This window comes from Narcine bancroftii, chromosome 7 (genome assembly GCF_036971445.1).
Source record: "Narcine bancroftii isolate sNarBan1 chromosome 7, sNarBan1.hap1, whole genome shotgun sequence".
NCBI lineage: Eukaryota > Metazoa > Chordata > Chondrichthyes > Torpediniformes > Narcinidae > Narcine > Narcine bancroftii.
Genome location: NC_091475.1, coordinates 57085205 through 57105513, shown reverse-complemented (window position 1 = coordinate 57105513; position 20309 = coordinate 57085205). Strand labels below are relative to the sequence as shown.

Sequence of the window (20309 nt, the reverse complement as noted above, 5' to 3'; positions counted from 1 at the left end):
TTTCCCGTGCTGTTTAAAAATTGTCTGCTATTGCTATTTCCTCTCTCCCTCCACTGCGACTTTCCCACAGCAAAGTTTATACCTTCATTTTAATCTTTTCTTCCTTCATGTTCTTGCACTCACAGAAAAACTTGGATCATTTCAATCCCACAATGCAATTGCTCATTCTCCCACTTGCTTAATTGCAATGCCGGCATCTGGAGATGCAAAGGATTGTACTTAAGGTCAAGGCCGTCAATCCCCGGCATGAAATGTCACCTGACACTGGCATTGAGATTTTCCTTTCACATCAGGCACTTTAAAGGCTTGGCCAATAATTCCTGGGCCCACTTGCAAGTGTGAAAGGGGTTATTGATGACTAATCAAGAACCTATCAATCACTCCCTTAAATACACCCAATGACTTGGCCTCTACAACCATCTGTGGCAACAAGTTCCACTGATTTACCTCCATCTGGCTAAAGATTTCTCTGCGTTTCTGTTCCAAGTGGATGGCCTTCAATCCTGAAGGTGTGCCCTCTTGTCCTTGACTCTCCATGAGAAACCACGTTTCTACATCTACTGTCCACACCTCCACATCTTTCAACATTCAAAATGTTTCAGTGAGGCCTCCCCACTTCTAAATTTCAATGAGTATAGGCAGAGCCAACAATGCCAAAGGTGCAAAAGACTTCAAATGGGTTTTTTTTGTAAATAATTTATTGTGAACAAAGTGTATTTTGGTTTAAAGGGAATGAAATAGTGCCTGAAAGCGTCAATGGCTCCAGCACCTCACCCAGAGTGACCAGGAAAAACCACCCTCCACTACACATCAACAACTCTAGTAGAGAGTGGAGAGCACCAAGTTCTTTGGAGTTCACTTAACTAGTGACCTATCATGGACACATATCTCCTCACTTGTCAGGAAGGTGCAACAATGACTGCACTTCCTGAGAAGACCAAAACAGGCAAGGCCACTACCACTATTATGTCAATCTTCTATACGAGCTCTATCGAAAGCATCCTGGCTGGCTGCATCACCGTCTGATATGGTTGCTGCAGAGAAATGAATCAGAGGTCAATCCACAGGACCATCAGAGTGGCAGAGAATCATTGGGGTCTCCCGTCCCTCCAGTAACGTAATCTACTGGGATTGCTGTCTAAAGAGGGTCCCTTCCACCTTGCACACAGCATTTTTCAGCTGCTCCTGTTGGGGATGAGATACAGGAGCATCAGAGCCAGCTCCACCAGGTTGGAGAACAGCTTTATCCCCCACAGGCAATGAGAATGTTGACCGACCAAAGGAAATGCTCACATTAACCATCTGAGGCTCTGATATGTATAAAATAATATTTATTTATTGCATATATATTGTTGGCCTGTATGAATGTTACGTCTGGTTGCATGTTTTGCACCATGGACCGGAGAACGCGGTTTCGCTGGGTTGCACTTGTACAACGCAAAAATGTCATAATGAAAAGAAAAGCACGTCAGCGCCTCTACTTCCTCATGAGCTTACCGTACAACACTGGCAAACTTCTATAGGTATGTGGAAGTGTGCTTAGGATCTTTATAACAGCTGTTCTGAGAACACCAATAAACCAAAGCGTAAAACCCTGCAAAGGGTAGTGGGCACCATGGGCCGGAGAATGCTGTTTTGTCGGGTTGTCCTTTGAAGAAGACCGCAGAGCCCACCTCACTGACAAAAGGCAAAGGAGGAAAAACCCAACACCCAACCCCAACCAACCAATTTTCCCCTGCAACCGCTGCAATCGTGTCTGCCTGTCCCGCATCGGACTTGTCAGCCACAAACGAGCCTGCAGCTGACGTGGACTTTTTACCCCCTCCATAAATCTTCGTCCGAGAAGCCAAGCCAAAGAAAAAAACTGGCACAATCAGGTGACAACAAACTTGACTTGCCACTCTGGCCAGTGGGACCAGGTTGGGTGTCTGGTCACCTTATTACAGGAAGGATGTGGAAGCTATGGAGAGGTTGCAGAGGAGATTTACCAGGATGTGGCCTGGATTGGAAAATAAATGTTATGAGGCAAGGTTAGCTGGGGCGTAGTGGTAAGCGCAACACCTTTAAGGCGCCAGCGATCGGAACCGGGGTTCGAATCCCGCACTGTCTGCAAGGAGTTTGTATGTTCTCCCGGTGTCTGCGTGGGTTCTTTCTGGTGGCTCCAGTTCCCCCCCACCCCACTGTTCAAAAATGTACTGGGGATTATAGGTTATGGGTCTAAACGGCCTATTACCTTATTGGATGAGAGGCACAGATAGTGTGGACAGCCAGCACCTCTGTCCCAGGGCAGGAATAACAAACCCCAGAGGAAAGTTTAGGGGAGACATCAGGGGCAGGTTGGTGGGTGCCTGGAACGCCTTGCCCAGGGACAGAAGTGGAGGATGAAGCATTAGGGACACTTTGATTCGTAAGACAGGCGGAATAAAAATGGGAGATGGGGGGGGGGGGGGTAAGAGTAATATTTTATACGGGTGAGGAGGCCGAAGGGCCTGTACCGGTCGGCTTCGGGTCGGCCCGGCAGCAGGGCATCGGCTCCCCCCCGGGCCGGCCCGCAGGCCAGGAGCCCCGCCAGAAGTTAGATCCCTCCTCTGGAAGGCGGGGGTGGGTCGGCTCCCCGGCCCAGCCCGGCCCTGAAGCCCGGCGGCCTGCGCCACTCCCGGCCTGAGCGCGCTTGCTTCTTCCGCATTTTCCTAGGGGTTCGACTCTGACGTTACGTATTACGGCGGCGGCGAGCAGCCGAGTCGGCCCCTCCTCCTCCTCCTCCCCGCAGCCAGCCAGCCACAAAGCCTGATTGGCAGGGCTAGGCCCGGCCCGACCCGACCCCAGCCAGCCCAGCCGAGCCCGAAGCCAAGGCCAGCGAGGAGATCGGCCTCCGCCTGCCCCCGGCGCCACTCACCAGGTAAAGGCCGAGGCGCCGTCCCGCTTCTTCCCTCTCCGACCGCGCCCTCCCCCCGGGGTGGGGGTGGGGGGAACGACGACGACGAGCGGGCGCTTCCCTCTCGGCCCGAGTGCGGCCGTCGGAGTCGGCGGGTAGGCCTCGAGGAGGCCGCGGGTAGGCCGGAATCGCAGGCGCGGGGCCGACGTTAAGGCCGCGCCGCCGAGTTTATTCGGGGAAAGGTAGCGGGGGGTGGGGGGCGGCACATGGTGGAGGGGAGGGGATCAAACGCTCGGCCCGGGATGTGGGCGACGAGGGGGGCAGATGGCGCGGCGGAGGCGAATGTCGGCGGGTGGGGGCAGGGCGGAGGCCGGGCGCCATGTTGGCGGCCACGGCTTCTCCCTCACGCTGAGGGGCAGCACGGAGCCGGGGCCCGCCCGCAGCCTGCGTCCCTTCGGGGGGAGGGGGACGGAGCCGGGGCCGGCCCTCGGGACGTGGAGGGAGGGGGGGAGGGAGGGGGGCAGCTGTTGGGCGCGTCATTGTTCCCGCGCGCCGGCGGCTGGGAACAACGCGCCCAGTTGGGTGTATAAATGCGCAGCAGGTCGGCGACTCACCGCTGCTGGCTGCATGGATCCCGCCGCTTCTCCCCCGACCTCGGCAGCTCCCTTTCGCCGCCATTTGCACACGGCCGCCTTATCTTGTCCTCACCGCCGCCTGCCCACCTCCCTCCGTGTCCCTACTGCACCACCGCCTGCCCCCTCCTCACCCCTGCCCACATCCCGCCTGCCTCCCCCCATCCCTGCATGCCACCTCATCCCCCCCGCCCAATTCCTGGTCCTGACCCCCCCCCCACCATCCACCTGACCCTGTCCCTGCCCCCCACACCCTGTCTCCTCGTCCCTGCCTGCCACCCCTGCCCCACCTCTACCTACTCATTGCCTCACCCCTTCCCCCCCCCCCCCCAGCCATGTCTCCCTCCTCGTCCCTGCCCCATCCCAGTTCCTGCCCAAACCATCCCTGCCTCCTGCCTTGTTCCTGTCCCTGCACAACACCCCTTTCCCTCCTAGTCCCTGCCTGCCACACCCCGTCCCTGTCTATTACAAAGCTCAGGCATCGCCAGCGACCCAGGTTCAAATTGGCACTGCAAGGATTCTGTACATTCTCTACTTGTCTGGTTTCATCTGGGTGCTCTGGTTTTTCCCCTTTCTTCCAAAATCGTACAGGGTTTGTAGATTGATTAATGTGTTTTGGCAGCAAGGGCCTGTTGTATCTAATTGGCATCAAATTTAATTTTTTTTTTGGCCAATTCACATCCTCTGATGAGTGGGATGGCACTTTTAATTAGTATTCACTTTTGGCCCACTTTACAGCTTTTTTGCACTGATTTTTATTACCAGACCTCTAAAACAGCAAATACAAATAAAGAAGTTTAATCAATTGTTGTTCATTAGATATTTAAATAATTAAATATTAAATGGGTTCCCTTTGATTTCAAAGAGATGTCAATTGTTTCCATTAATTTATCTTTCCATGAATTTAAAATGTGACAAATGTACCAAAAGTAGAATAGTTTGGGATGGCAATTATTAATCAGTGTTGTGAGATCATCTGCAGGTGTGGAGTTTTATGTTCGTGAGAATGAGTCTCTTTCCCAACTTTGTACCACCAGGCTCAGGAGCAGTTGCTTCCCCTCCACCATCAGATTCCTAACAACAAACTCAGTCATGGACTCATTTAAGGACTTGTACTTTGCACTTTAATTATTATTGAATATTTCTGCATTGCACAGTCAGTTTGTTTACATTTCTCTCTTTGTACACATATCTTTCCTTGAGTACATTTTTCCACGTCCGATAAGTGGAAATTCTACCTGGGCCACAGGAAAAAGAATTTCAGGGTTGTATGTGATGCCATGTATGCACTCTGAAAATAAATCTGAACTTTGAGCGTATTACCTTATTTCTCATTACCGTCAATCCCTTGCTTTTTCATAGACCTGCAAGTCTGCTAGTATTTTGATAATGTGCAGTCTCCAGTACATCTGACCATGGTGCTTTTGTTATAGACTTGCCTGTTTCCACTGGTTGCATACACTCCAGATGCCATGGGAGCATTATAATAGAACCTTAGTGAACACCTTATGTGCGGTTAGTGCAATGCTTTTACAGCGACAGTTTCAAATTTCTGTTTGTACAGAAATTGTGCATTCTCTGCCCGTCTGCAGGGGTTTACTTTCAAAACATATGTAGGGTTGCAGGTAAATTGAGGTATTTGGGCAGTACTGACTTGTGGGCCGGAAGGGCCTGTTACTGTGCTGTATGTCTAATTTTTTTTTTAGTCTGATGTCAGATTATCAGTAGAATAGAAGTAGAAGGAATGCAGGTTTTGTCAGGAAGATCAGTAGGGCTATGAGAAAATGTTGCCTTAAGAGTAAAATGGAAGAAATTTAAAACAAATATTCAGTGTTTGCTGAAAGCAACTTAATTCTGTTCAAACCTATTTTATGTAATATTTTTTGAGCTACACTTGATGCCACTTAGTACACATTTGTCCAAATTGTCACTTGACGATGATTGTCAATATTTTCCTTGTTACCACACTGAGAATTCCAGTTTCAATAAAATACAATCAAACCAGGACATGCTTGCACTCTGTTGGTAACCAAATACTTCTTTGAGTGATGATACTGTTGCTTAAAATAAATCTTCTTGCTGGGGAATCTGAAATAAGAGTGCCATCTAGCACCATATTTTGCTCTTGCATATTTATAAGCAGATATGTCCATTATCATTCTCAAAAAAAGGTCAAACTCTGCATTAAAAAAAAATGGAAAATACCCAGATTCTGGAAGATTGAAGTAAATCCAAACAAGGAAGCAGGCATCAAGTAAGTGGCATCTGTGGAGAGTCTCAATCATGGAGTTGGTTATGGCCTAGTCTTGAACTGAGGCTGAAAGATAAGGCAAATGAATAGTTTTGTCAAGTTTACATACCAAAAACATCTGGCAATCTGATTCCCCAATGATACTCCCTTGTCACTGGGGCATGAGTCAGCCAGCCTCCTTGAACTGCGGCCTGTGCTCCTTCATCTATTTGGCCTGGCCTTGCAACCCTCTGCATTCTTGAGTCAGACAATGAAGTCTGAAAGATGACTGGGCAGCAGGTAACATGCTGAGGTTGGAGATTTCCTTTTTGTCATAGCTGTTATTTAACAGCTTGTATATGTTTTTGATATTCTTATACATTTAAAAAGACACTAACATTGAAAGGACTTTTAAAATTAAATTTAAATCAAAGTTAAAACACAAAGAAAAATAACTAAAATTGGATTCAACTAAAGTAGACTAGTTAAACAATGTTCTAATTTGCAGTCTTGATTAGTAGGTGAAATCAAAAGAAGTTTGGATCTTATGCCAGTAAAGCATCTTCGACAAGTTTTTCTTTACAGCTTGAGTGTTACATAATTGTATAATCACGAATCCTCTCATAGCCTGAATTCTATTCCAAGTCATATTATTTATTTGTACTAACTTGTATGACTTGTTATCTACTTTAACACTTTCTATATCATGTTACAACAGCTTGAGATTAAACTGACTTCTAAAACATATTTAGTCGCAATGCATTTAAATAGACTAATTCACAGGTATACATCAGATAAGCACAAGTTGGTATGTCAAACACAAATCACATTTTTCTAGTAAGGAAATGGGAATTATGAAATAGACAAGGGTAAAAGATGAAATTCAAATTTCACCATGAATGCAATCATTTTAAAAACCAATACCATGGAGTTAATCTGTAGACTGCAAAAATAATGTGGTGCTGTAATTGTAAATGATCAAATGCAACCCTTTTGAGGGAAGGCTAAACTGGAAGAGCACAGAGAACAGCCCCCCCCCCCCCCCCACCCCCAATTCTCCCATCTTTGCCCTTGGCTGGCTCGGTGATGACCTTGTTCCAGTAGTTGCTCATGCAATAGCTTGAGATCTGTTTGCAACTGCCCAGGAGGGGAGGTAAATGATTTTTTTAAAAGCAAATCCTAATTTTGCTTTTATTACTTTGTGATTATTAAATGATCTAATTTTAATTAATATTTTTGGTGACTGTGATGAGCTTTTAAAATTGCAAAAATAGATTATAGTTCATTAAAAGAATGTGTATTTTACTTGAGAGATATGGCTTCTCCTTTGCAAATCCTGGTTGCTGCAGGCACTTTTGAGCCACTGATGTTGCACAGCATCGCAAAAGGTCCTGATACTTCACTGCGCTATGAATCTTACTCCAGAGACTCAAACACAGTTGACTTAATTTATTGCCTATCACTTTTTCAGTTTTAGGCCATTGAAAATAATATAACTGATTTATATCACTCCTGAAAATGTGACTGGCAATTCCAGGCTTCCATCACTCTTGGAATGATTTGTGCCACAGGTGTGGTTGGCAGAATATACTGTAATTCGCCCAGGCAACCTCTGTTTGGACTGTCAAAAGGAAACTTATCCTGGGGATGCCTACCAGCTCTCAGTTGCAACTCAGTTTACCTTCGCTTTCAGTTGCAACTGGATATTCTCAATAGAAGAGTAGTGGCCAAAAGGATTATTTAGTGCCTCTTGGGGTACATTACAATTTCCAGGACAGTTCAGTGGAGGAATCAGTAAGTGTTCACTTTCAGGGGGTCCGTCCACAGAATGCACATAAACGAGAGCCCCTCTGCCCTGTTGTGGGTGTCATGATTTGCAGAAGTGTCGGGTATTCTCTGGTAGACAGAGAACACCTGTACCACCAAAATATAAATTCGCCATTTATCACACCTGAAATGGGTTGAATCTTGATTAATTACCAGTTCCTAAAAGTGAATGGAGCTTTTAGTTTTTATACCAGACATTTCATTCATCAAAAATTATCTCACTGTGGCCTACTTATTGGTTTCTTTCCCTGGCATCCTTATTGAGATTTGTATTTTTCAGTGCGGATAATTATTAGACCCTTTAAGTCTTCATAAAAGCTTCACCTTTATTTGAAATCATACTGACGACCTGGATGATGTGACTGCTTTCTTTTTAGCACATTGTCAGTTGTTGGCATAGAAAGGCAGACTTGCAGTGCCTTTCAAAACCATGGGAAATACCATAGTGCTTTATAACTTGTGAAGTTTTATTTTTGAAAGGTAGGTTATCTATTAGGAAGTTTGAATGATCCATGAATAAGTGATGAAATAAAATTGGACTTCATTTCCTTCTTTTACCAGGTGGCTCATTTATTTAAATCCACCTGAGTGATTGACAGCTGAACAGACTGAAAATTTTGAATGGTAAGTCAAAATAAATGTGCTTTAAAATAACAAATCTGAAGTGTTGTGTATGCAAATGCAGCTCTACAGATGATTGTGGTCTTCAGAAAAATGTTGTTACAGCTGGTTATGATTTCAAAGAAAAGTGAGGGGAATAGAACATGAGTGAGCCATTTGGTTTTTCAAGTTGACTCTGGCGCACAGCTGGTCTGATGTTTGGACTGAAGTTCACTTTTCTGCCCAATCCTTCACTCTTGATTTGGTATAATCCATGTTTTACCATTTTTAACTGATTTCTCTTTATTGATTCAGCATTCACAGCCCTCTAATGTTGAGAAGCTTGAACATTCAGAAATTTAAAAAAGAACAAAATTACCCTTTTTTTCAATCTTAACGGGTTGACTCTTTATCTGGGATTATCCTCTGGTTCTAGATTCCAGCACCAAGGGAAGCATCCTCATATTTTCAATTGCAGCCTTTAGAAAGCCTGCTCCAATAAAGCAATCTCACTTTCTAAAAATCTCTGAAAAGAGTATCATGCGACAGATCTCATGCAAGGAATCAACAAGTAAATCTGCTTCTCATAGTGCCGGAGCATGTATGCCCTTCTTTAAGTAAGGAGACCAAGAATAAGGCATTGGTCAAAAATTTATGGAATAAATTCCCACTCATTATTATAAATGTCACTTTTTCGTCAACACATTTTGGCCTGGTAAACTAAAATCCCTTTCTTTGACCTTAGTTTATGGCAGGTTAAGGTAAGAAATGCTTTAGAGCAGCACTTAATCTCAAACATGAAGATTGTAGTTTTAGTCAAAAGATTTATTTCTGTTTTAATGAAAGATATTTTGTTTGCAACAATTCTTTGTGGCATGAATATTTCAGGTGAATTTATTGATCTTTAATCTCAATTTTTACCTCAGTAAAACTCACCAGTCTATAATCTGGGGCCAACCAAATATATTGAGGCGCAGGGGATGATGTTTCAGTTATTTGGGCAAATTTTTCCTCAAACCGTGCATCTTGGCGCCTCACAGTTTGGCGGGCAGCAACCTCCTTTGAAGAAGACCGCAGAGCCCACCTCACTGACAAAAGGCAAAGGAGGAAAAACCCAACACCCAACCCCAACCAACCAATTTTCCCTTGCAACCGCTGCAATCGTGTCTGCCTGTCCCGCATCGGACTGGTCAGCCACAAACGAGCCTGCAGCTGACGTGGACTTTTTACCCCCTCCATAAATCTTCGTCCGCGAAGCCAAGCCAAAGAAGAAGATTTAACTGTAGTTTTCAGCAGTAAATATTTGAAGATGAGCAAACAGATGTCACTTTCAAATATGTTTTCCAAATGCAAGTCACACTACTGTGTAGATTTTTATAATTTGAGTTCAAATTAGCTTTTGTTATGTGTGCCTCTCCATTCTTATCCATCTCAAACAATCTGCAGCTTTCTCTACTTTTGAAAAATCCTCTTCCAGTGCCTTTCCTGTCATTTAGCTGCATTGGACGTACAGCCGTTGTTTTTTATTTTTTAAATATTTTCATTGATTCGGTAGAGAGAAATATTGCATATTATGTATTGTGTACATATTAGTAAACTTTTATATAATCCATACAGAATATGAATAATCAGTGATATCTTCTACACAATGGTCGATAAAATGGAAATTCTCTTATGAAAACTTCTAATATTAAAACATATTCATTGTTGGTTATCTAATTGGACTAATCTACTTATAAAGGAAAATAGGGGGGAAAAAAAGAAAAAGAAGGACCCCCCACCACCCCCCCCCTTCATTCTAATCTTAACCCTCGCACTAAACATAGTCACCAGTAAAGAATCGAATCTTGGCTCCTGGACATTGGACTGGAAACCTCGAGAGTACCCCTGCCTATGTATTCAAATTGTGATAATAGTCCATGAATGGGCTCCATATCTTGTCACAATCTTGACCTCTTTAATGTTGTATCTAATTTTCTCCAAACTCAAGCAAGACCAAATATCCTGTACCTATTGCATATGAGTTGCTGCTAAGCTGCCTTTCCATTTCATTGCCTGGCTATCAATGAAAGTTCTTTTTTGAGTTCAAGGAAATATTCTTCTCTTGAGAATAACCAAACAAAGCAAAACAAAGAATAATCAAACAAAGCGGAGGCTTATCTCTTCCAAATTTTAGAAAATACTATTGGGCAGTCAATATGAATAATTTATTATTGCTATTACATTTTGATACTTCAGACAATCATCCTTCTTGGGTAGAAATAGAACGGAGTTTTTCTAAAAAAAACTTTGGTATATTGGCAGTTTTAGGTTCTTCTTTAACCTTCCCCTTTTCAAAACTGACAGTCAATCTGATAATGAGACATACGGGCATAATTTAGGAAATTCTTTGGCTATCTCAATGTTTTTCTCACTAGCCCTATTATAAAGAATTGTCTTTTTCAGCCCTCTATCTTGGATTCAGGTTTCAAGGAGTGGGTTACATTGGCTATAATTTTCTTTTAGGGATTCAGTATTGCATTATATAAAAGGTAATTTCGCTTCATTTGTACAACTAACAGTTAAATTCAACCTTCCTAGTAGGCATTTTGCTTAGTCCACATTTTCTAATTTTCCTCCAATTCCCAAAACCAATATCCTTGATTTATTTTTTGATTTAAAGTTTTGTCATGGTGGATTAATAGCAATTATTTATTATTACCTTGATGTATTAAAAATATGTTCAGGGAGGGGGAAATCAAGAATGAATGGGAACGAGATTTAAATACAGGGTATATCAATACCAGATGAAGATTGAGATAACACACTTCATCTGATGATTATTACTTAATTCTGTGCACGACATCGTTATTTTTTTGAATATTTTATTTAAAAGTTTTAACTATACATGCATTCAAGGAGTCACGTGATGGAGTAGTGGCCGGACGGTGAACTCCAGCCCTCTCCAGAAAAGTCAGAAAAAACAAAGCAAAACACAAAGGCACAAAAATAAAAATCAAAGTAAAGTGAATATAAAGGTAAAAAAAAGATGGCGACGAAAAAAGAAAAGTCGAAACCAACGGTAAGAAGAGAGGAAGAGAAGACAACGGAAGATGAAGGAAAAGGCCTTACCTGTTCGAAGAGGCCCGCGGTGGAGAGAGAAACCCGCTCCCTCAGGTCGGTAGAAAGTGGACTACAAAAATGGCTCGATGAGCCGAGTAAAAGTGCGCAACCGCGCATGCAAAAAAACACACCGACGGGATGGGTGACCAGCTGGGGAGTCGATCTCCACAGCCGGCAATGACAGCTGCAGAACACCTGCAGCAAGAGGAGAACATAGAAGACAACGAAAACAAGAAAGAAGAGAAGAAAAGGGCAACAAAGAAACAACAGATGGCCAACCCAGAGGAAGAAGAAGAGGAAGAGTACAGTGAAATAGAAGAAGAAGGGAAAGGCAAGATAAAGGATATACTTTCTCTTATTAAGGAATACATGGAGTCATTTAAAGAATGGCAAGCGCAAGAATTTAATGATTTAAGAAGAAGAATAAACAATACAGAAGAGAAAATGAATAAAATAGATATGACCTTATCAGAAATGGGAAAAAGAATGGACAAGGTGCAAGAACGAGAAGCAGCAGTAGAAATGGAGGTAGAGGACTTAAAAAAGAAATTAGAGGAATCTAATAAAAAAGTTAAAGAGACACAAGAACTGTTAGCTCAGAAAATAGATATAATGGAAAATTATAACAGAAGAAATAATATAAAGATAGTGGGTCTTAAGGAAGATGAAGAAGGCAAGAATATGAGAGAGTTTATAAAAGATTGGATCCCTAGGATCCTAGGATGTCCAGAACTACGGCAAGAAATGGAAATAGAAAGGGCACATAGAGCATTGGCCTTTAAACCACAATCACAACAAAAGCCAAGATCTGTTTTAGTAAAATTCCTAAGATATACTACAAGAGAAAAGGTACTGGAGAAAACAATGGAAAAAGTAAGAGAGGACAATAAGCCACTGGAGTACAAAGGGCAAAAAATCTTCATTTATCCAGATATAAGTTTTGAACTCCTGAAGAAGAGAAAGGAGTTCAATACACCAAAGGCGATTTTATGGAAGAAAGGGTATCTTTTCTTCTTTGGCTTGGCTTCGCGGACGAAGATTTATGGAGGGGGTAAAAAGTCCACGTCAGCTGCAGGCTCGTTTGTGGCTGACCAGTCCGATGCGGGACAGGCAGACACGATTGCAGCGGTTGCAAGGGAAAATTGGTTGGTTGGGGTTGGGTGTTGGGTTTTTCCTCCTTTGCCTTTTGTCAGAGAGGTGGGCTCTGCGGTCTTCTTCAAAGGAGGCTGCTGCCCGCCAAACTGTGAGGCGCCAAGATGCACGGTTTGAGGCGTTATCAGCCCACTGGCGGTGGTCAATGTGGCAGGCACCAAGAGATTTCTTTAGGCAGTCCTTGTACCTTTTCTTTGGTGCACCTCTGTCACGGTGGCCAGTGGAGAGCTCGCCATATAATACGATCTTGGGAAGGCGATGGTCCTCCATTCTGGAGACGTGACCCATCCAGCGCAGCTGGATCTTCAGCAGCGTGGACTCGATGCTGTCGACCTCTGCCATCTCGAGTACCTCGACGTTAGGGGTGTGAGCGCTCCAATGGATGTTGAGGATGGAGCGGAGACAACGCTGGTGGAAGCGTTCTAGGAGCCGTAGGTGGTGCCGGTAGAGGACCCATGATTCGGAGCCGAACAGGAGTGTGGGTATGACAACGGCTCTGTATACGCTTATCTTTGTGAGGTTTTTCAGTTGGTTGTTTTTCCAACTCTTTTGTGTAGTCTTCCAAAGGCGCTATTTGCCTTGGCGAGTCTGTTGTCTATCTCATTGTCGATCCTTGCATCTGATGAAATGGTGCAGCCGAGATAGGTAAACTGGTTGACCGTTTTGAGTTTTGTGTTCCCGATGGAGATGTGGGGGGGGCTGGTAGTCATGGTGGGGAGCTGGCTGATGGAGGACCTCAGTTTTCTTCAGGCTGACTTCCAGGCCAAACATTTTGGCAGTTTCCTCAAAGCAGGACGTCAAGCGCTGAAGAGCTGGCTCTGAATGGGCAACTAAAGCGGCATCATCTGCAAAGAGTAGTTCACGGACAAGTTTCTCTTGTGTCTTGGTGTGAGCTTGCAGGCGCCTCAGATTGAAGAGATTGCCATCCGTGCGGTACCGGATGTAAACAGCGTCTTCATTGTTGGGGTCTTTCATGGCTTGGTTCAGCATCATGCTGAAGAAGATTGAAAAGAGGGTTGGTGCGAGAACACAGCCTTGCTTCACGCCATTGTTAATGGAGAAGGGTTCAGAGAGCTTATTGCTGTATCTGACCCGACCTTGTTGGGTATAAATTTATACTAAAGCATCCAGCGGTATTGAAAATATTTATTCCAGGACAACAAAACAGACTATTCTCGGATCCAGAGGAAGCACGAAAATTTGCAGAACAATTACAAAATAGACTGAGAGATGAAGACGTGTAACGAGAGTACAAAAGACTGCGAACTAAAAAGACATAAGTTTTGAACTCCTGAAGAAGAGGAAGGAGTTCAAAACATCGAAAACGATCTTATGGAAAAAAACTATTCTCGGATCCAGAGGAAGCAAGGAAATTTGCAGAACAACTACAAAACAAACAGAGAGATGAAGACATGTAATAAGAGTAAAAATGACCACGATTTATATGTATGTGGGTAAAGAGGTATATGTGTGTATATGTATAATGTGCATACATGAATGTATCTGTATTTAGAGGAAAATATAGATAGTATAGACAAGAATTAATAAGGGAAGGAAAAGGAATAGAGGGAATAAGGAGGGAATTAAAAGAGTGACCTTTGTTACATATAAAAATTGAAATCTTTTCTGGGGGGGGGCTGGGTGGGGAGGAGTTATGGTCACTGCAAAATCAGCTGATGTTTGTGAGTGAATTCGCAAATCCAAATGGAGAGGGGAGATGTGGTTGTCCGACAAGGGATAATGGACAACTCAGGAGGGAGAGGGGAGAATGGGGTTAAAGAAGTTTTAAATAGGAGAATAGGGAAAATGTTTGATGTTTTAGAAATGTTGTCTTATAAAGTGTTCAAAACAAGAAAGCAGAAATGGATAAGAAGGAAAGGTAATGATGGAGAAACGGAAAGGGAAGATAAACAAAGTATAAAATGGCTACGCTGAACTATATGACTTTAAATATTAATGGAATACATAATCAAATTAAAAGGAAGAAACTGCTAAATTTACTGAAAAAAGAAAAAATTGATATAGCATTTGTGCAAGAAACACATTTAACTGAATTGGAGCATAAGAAATTAAAGAGAGATTGGGTAGGACACGTAACAGCAGCATCGTATAATTCAAAAGCAAGAGGAGTAGCTATATTAATTAGTAAAAATGTGCCATTTAGAATAGAAGAGGAAATAATAGATCCAGCAGGGAGATATGTAATGATAAAATGTCAGATATATTCGGAGTTTTGGAATCTACTCAATGTATATTCACCTAACGAAGAAGATCAAAAGTTTATGCAAGATATCTTTTTGAAGATAGCAGATACGCAAGGGAACATATTAATAGGAGGGGATTTCAACCTGAATTTGGATTCAAATATGGACAAAACTGGGAAAAAAATTAACAGAAAGAACAAAGTAACCAAATTTATAATTAAATCGATGGAAGAAATGCAACTTTTGGATATATGGAGGAAACAACACCCAAAGGAAAAGGAATATTCATATTACTCGGCTAGACATAAAACATACTCAAGAATAGACCTATTTTTGTTATCAGCTCGTATGCAAGATAGAGTAAAAAATAACAGAATATAAAGCTAGAATACTATCGGACCATTCACCCTTAATATTGACAGTAAAGTTAGAGGACATCCTTCCAAGAATGTATAGATGGAGATTAAACCCCATGTTACTTAAAAGGCAGGATTTTAGAGAATTTATTGAAAAACAAATTAAAATGTATTTTGAAATAAATACGGAATCAGTGGAAGATAAGTTTATACTATGGGATGCAATGAAAGCATTCATTAGAGGGCAAATAATAAGTTATGTAACCAAGATGAAGAAGGACTATAATCAGGAAACAGAGCAGTTGGAAAGGGAAATAGTAAATATAGAAAAAGAATTAGTAATGAAGGAAGATATCACTAAAAGAAGAGAATTGGCGGATAAAAAAATAAAATATGAAACACTACAAACATATAAGGTGGAGAAGAATATAATGAAGACAAAACAGAAATATTATGAACTAGGTGAAAAAATGCACAAAATCCTAGCATGGCAGCTTAAGACAGAACAAGCTAAGAAAATGGTATTGGCATCAAGGAAAAAAGACAAACAAATTACATGTAATCCAAAAGAAATTAAGGAAAACTTTAGAGAATTCTATGAACAATTATACCGAACTGAAAATGAAGGGAAAGAAGGGAAAATAGATGAATTTCTAACTAAAATTGAACTACCAAAACTACAAATAGAGGAACAAAATAAATTAACAGAGCCATTTGGAATAGTAGAAATACAAGAGATAATAAAAAATTACCAAATAATAAGACACCAGGAGCGGATGGATTCCCAATAGAATTCTATAAAACATTTAAAGACTTATTAATTCCGCCCCTCCTGGAAGTATTCAACCAGATTGATAAAACGCAAAGCTTACCAGATTCATGTAAAACAGCAATAATTACAGTAATACTAAAGCAAGGGAAAGATCCACTCACACCAGCGTCATATAGACCAATATCTTTACTTAACACAGATTATAAGATAATAGCTAAATTATTAGCAAACAGATTAGCAGAGTATGTACCGAAAATGGTAAATCTAGACCAAACTGGATTTATCAAAAAAAGACGCACAACAGACAATATTTGTAAATTTATTAACTTAATTCATGCAGTAGAAGGGAATAAAGCACCAACAGTAGCAGTTGCTTTAGACGCAGAGAAGGCCTTTGACAGAGTAGAATGGAATTATTTGTTCAAAGTATTGCAAAAATTCAGTTTACCGGAGAAGTATATTAATTGAATTAAAGCATTATATAAGGGACCATTAGCGAAAGTGACAGTAAATGGACATGTATCAAAGCAATTTAACTTAAGCAGGTCAACACGACAGGGATGCCCACTATCACCTTTATTGTTTGCGTTAGCTATAGAACCACTAGCAGAATTGAAAAGAACAGAAAATAATATAAAAGGGATAAAAATAAAAGACAAGGAATATAAAATCAGTTTATTTCCGGATGATTTTATAGTATACTTAATAGAACCAGAACTATCAATAAAAGAATTATATAAGAAATTGAAGGAATATGGAGAAGTGTCGGGTTATAAGATCAACGTAAATAAAAGTGAAGTAATGCCTATGAATGATGCGGATTTCTCAAAATTTAAGAAAGAATCACCATTTAGATGGCAAATGCAAGCAATAAGATACCTAGGTGTACAAATAAACAAAAATCTCGGCCAACTATATAAACTCAATTATTATCCACTAATGAAAAAATTACAGGATGATTTAGAGCATTGGAAAGATTTACCATTAACACTAATAGGAAGGATAAACTGTATTAAAATGAACATTTTTCCAAGGATATTATACCTATTTCAGGCATTGCCAATACAACTGACAGAGAAATTCTTCAAGGAGTTAAAGAAAATAATAAGGAAATTTTTATGGAAAGGGGGGAAACTGAGGATAGCACTAGATAAATTAACAGAATGGTATAAACAAGGAGGCTTACAACTGCCAAACTTTAAAAATTATTATAGAGCCGCACAATTAAGATACCTATCAGATTTTTATCAAACCAGGGAAAAGCCAGATTGGACTAGATTAGAATTAGATAAAATAGGGGAAAAGACACCTGAACACATATTATATAAATGGGATGAAAAATTGTTACAGCATAGAAGTTCTCCAGTATTACATCATCTACTCAATATTTGGAAGAAGATTCATGTAGAAAGAAATAAAACAAATTATCAATTACCAAAACTAATATTGACGCAAAACATGTTACTCCCTTTTACAATAGATAACCTTTCCTTTAGAGAATGGGAGAAAAAAGGGATTAAAAGAATAGAAAATTGTTTTTCAGGAAATAGATTATTATCCTTTGAACAAATGAAAGATAAATACAATATAACTCAAGATACAGCACTGGCATATTACCAATTGAGATCCTACTTGAAGGATAAATTAGGAAGCAGTTTGAGTTTGCCAGAGGGAAGTAACTTTGAATATGTGATTACAGATACAATGATAATCAAAAGATTTATAACAAATATGTATATTAAACTGCAAGAAAAGGAGAATGAGGAAACAAATGGTAAAACTAAACAAAAATGGGAACAAGATTTAAATATAAATATAAAAAAGGAAACCTGGGAGAAGTTATGTTATGGAACGATGAGAAATACAATAAATACGAGGTTACGTATGATACAATATAACTGGATACACAGGCTATACATTACACCTCAAAAGTTAAATAAATGGGACCCAACAGTATCTGATAGATGTTTTCGATGTAAAAAAGAAATGGGAACAACAATTCATGCAATCTGGCATGTGAAAAAGTAGAAAAATTTTGGGAAGATCTCAATCAGATATTAAATAAAATAACAGAAAACAATATACCAAAGAATCCAGAGATCTTTCTCCGAAGTAACATAAAAAACAAAGAATTTGGAATTGATTTGGAAGATAATTTGAAAATACAACAATGGTATATAGAAATGAATAAATGTATTCCATTAGAAAAAATAACATATAGTTTAAGAAATAATTTTGAAATATTCGAACAAATATGGGAGCCTTATATGTGTGAAAAGGAAAATATGTGTATCATGGTTAATGTGATTTATGGTGTGAAAAATAAAAAATTATAAAAAACTATACATGCATTCAGATATATTTCAAAATACAGATTTAATAATGTATTTAATATTAAATACATGATGATAATACCCCATCACTCCCTCTCTCACCCCTACAATCCCAAGAAAAGATAAAAGAAAAAAAGAATAGAATTAAATTAAGATCGAAAAAAAGAGAGAAAGACTGCTGAAAGTGTTAAATCCAATCTGGTCTAAAATTTATTTATTTCATCATTAATGGGATTCCATGCAGATCTTAAAGGGTGAAAAGAACATATAGAAATCTAAAAAAATTAAAAGTTTAATCCTGTTTTTGTAGATATGGGTGTTAAATATTTTTAAATATAAAATTTTTTCCTTAAATTATAAGTCATTTTCTCAAGGGGAATACAACTGCATTTCTGCACTCCATCGTTCTAAACGATGATCAGATTTCCAAGCAAATGCAATACATTTTCTGGCCACTGCTAATGCAATTTTAACAAATTCTATCTGGTATTTAGTTAATTTTTCAATTTAGGTCTTATACCTAATAAAAATAATTCTGGATTTTGTGGAAACTGGACTCCTGTAATTTGTTCTAAAATATTTCCTAATTCCCTTAGTCATACAGTCTGGACATAAATAAGCCCTTCTTCTCATCTATTATCACATTTAAATCTGATTCCCATCTTTGTCTAGATTTAGGGAGCCCCACTTGAAGTAAATGATAAATTGCTGAAATAGATTTCTTTGTAATTCCCTTTCTTATTGGAGTCTCTATATCACTACACTTTGGTAAATACATTGTTCGACCCAGTTTATCCCTTAAATATGCTCTGATTTGAAAATAGCAAAATATCGTATTATTAAGAATATCATATTTATTCTTGTTGTTCAAATGAAATCAATTGCCCTTGCTCATAACAGTCTTCAATGTATCTGATCCCTCTACAAGACCAAATTTGATCAATATACACTGGTATAAGTCTGCTATGAGTCAAAGGAGTTTTAAGTTCTAAATTACTCCTTATTGCATTTTCTGTATTTGCATTCGGCCAAAATTTAATCAAATGTTTCAATAGAGGAGTTTCTCTTTCAGCAGTAACTAATTTTGCATCTTATTTATATATATAAAGTCTTCTGCCTTTCTCTCTCCTATTTTATCTAATTCTATTTTTACCCAAGTTAGAGGTAAGAAATTTAATTTGGGAAGGTTTATAGTAGGGAGTTAGGCAGGTGTAAACCTGCCATTTCATATTTCCACATTAATTTTTCTATAGAGACTCTGGACATTTTACCTTTACATAAAAATGTTCTAATATATTTATTTAAATTCTTGAAATGATTGAAAAACACAACATTGTTTATTACAATTTCTTTTCTTCTTTGGCTTGGCTTCGCGGACGAAGATTTATGGAGGGGGTAAAAGTCCACGTCAGCTGCAGACTCGTTTGTGGCTGACAAGTCCGATGCGGGACAGGCAGACACGGTTGCAGCGGCTGCAGGGGAAAATTGGTTGGTTGGGTGTTGGGTTTTTCCTCCTTTGCCTTTTGTCAGTGAGGTGGGCTCTGCGGTCTTCTTCAAAGGAGGTTGCTGCCCGCCAAACTGTGAGGCGCCAAGATGCACGGTTTGAGGTGTTATCAGCCCACTGGCGGTGGTCAATGTGGCAGGCACCAAGAGATTTCTTTAGGCAGTCCTTGTACCTTTTCTTTGGTGCACCTCTGTCACGGTGGCCAGTGGAGAGCTCGCCATATAACACGATCTTGGGAAGGCGATGGTCCTCCATTCTGGAGACGTGACCCACCCAGCGCAGCTGGATCTTCAGCAGCGTGGACTCGATGCTGTCGACCTCTGCCATCTCGAGTACTTCGACGTTAGGGATGAAAGCGCTCCAATGGATGTTGAGGATGGAGCGGAGACAACGCTGGTGGAAGCGTTCTAGGAGCCGTAGGTGATGCCGGTAGAGGACCCATGATTCGGAGCCGATCAGGAGTGTGGGTATGACAACGGCTCTGTATACGCTCTGTATACGCTTATCTTTGTGAGGTTTTTTAAAGCGGTCCAAAAATACATAGGTCCAAAGTTAAACTATTTATTCTGATGTTGATCCACCATGTGATCAATAAAAAATCTTTGATGCCTCTCTGATTCATATGTTTTGGGAATGTGCAAAACTAAAAGAATTTTGGGAACAATTCTTATAGACTTTATCAAAGATTCTTAGGATTAAATTGGAACTGTACAGTATTCGTT

At 40.4% G+C, this 20309-nt stretch overlaps 1 protein-coding gene across 4 annotated transcripts in view; it reads left to right on the top strand.

The window, feature by feature from the left end:
* The first annotated feature begins 2475 nt into the window (after positions 1–2475).
* Positions 2476–20309, top strand: part of LOC138738958 (zinc finger X-chromosomal protein-like) — a 52965-nt gene continuing 35131 nt past the window's right edge. The window contains exons 1-2 of one of the 4 annotated variants that reach the window (XM_069890197.1): positions 2476–2899; positions 8126–8188. The gene's annotated coding sequence lies outside the window, so the exon portion shown is untranslated. Of the gene's footprint in view, positions 2900–5680; positions 5762–8125; positions 8189–20309 lie in introns of those variants that run through there. The other 3 variants (XM_069890194.1, XM_069890196.1, XM_069890195.1) reach the window with 3 other exon arrangements.